The sequence below is a fragment of the Otolemur garnettii genome, unplaced genomic scaffold (assembly GCF_000181295.1).
Source record: "Otolemur garnettii isolate 467f Iridium unplaced genomic scaffold, OtoGar3 scaffold00125, whole genome shotgun sequence".
In the NCBI taxonomy this organism is placed as follows: Eukaryota; Metazoa; Chordata; class Mammalia; order Primates; family Galagidae; genus Otolemur; species Otolemur garnettii.
In genome coordinates this window covers 2,874,005-2,875,074 of record NW_003852520.1, presented here as the reverse complement: position 1 = coordinate 2,875,074, position 1,070 = coordinate 2,874,005, and positions in this window count along the sequence as shown.

Here is a 1,070-nt window from a genome sequence, read left to right as displayed (position 1 = left end):
TGAAGAAATAACAACAGACACCTCAGAAATTCAAAAAATTCTTAATGAATACAAAAAACTTTATTCTCAGAATTATGAAAGTAATTGACAAATACTTAGAAGAACGCCAACTTCCTAGACTTAATAAGAAAGAATTGGAAATGCTGAACAGACCTATATCAAGTACTGAAATATAATCAACGATACAAAATCTCCCAAAAAAAGAAGAGCCCAGTACCAGATGCCTTCATATCAGAATTCTACCAAACCTTTAAAGAGAAACTAGTACCTATATTACTTAACTTTTTCCAAAACATAAAAAAAGAAGAAATACTTCTCAACATTTTTTATGAAGCAAATGTCATCCTGATCCCCAAAGCAGGAAAAGACCCAAAAAGAAAAGAAAACTATAGATCAATATCTTTAATGAACATAGATGCAAAAATATTCAATAAGATCCTAACAAAGAGAATCCAGCAACACATTAAACAAATTATACAACATGACCAAGTGGGTTTTATACCAGGGTCTCAAGGCTGGTTCAATATATATAAATCTATAAATATAATACATCACATAAACAAACTAAAAAGCAAAGACCATATGAGTCTCTCAAATAGATGTAGAAAAGGCTTTTGACACTATCCAGCATCCTTTAATGATCAGAACACTTAAAAAAAATAGGTACAGAAAGACTTTTTTTAACTGATTGAGGCCATCTTCAGCAAACCCATAGCCAGTATCATATTGAATGGAGTAAAATCGAAAACATTTTCACTCTGATCAGGAACCAGGAAAGATTGCCCATTATCTCCACTGCTTTTTAACATTGTAATGGAAGTCTTAGCCATCACAATCAGGCAAAAGAAGGCAATCAAGGTTATTCACATAGGGTCAGAAGAGATCAAACTTTCACTCTTTGCAGATGATATGATTGTATATCTGGAAAACACCAGGGACTCAACCACAAAACTTTTAGAAGTGATCAAGGAATACAGTAGCATCTCAGGATACAAAATCAATACTCACAAATCAGTAGCTTTTATATATACCAATAATAGTCAAGCCAAAAAATCAGTAAAGGACTCTAT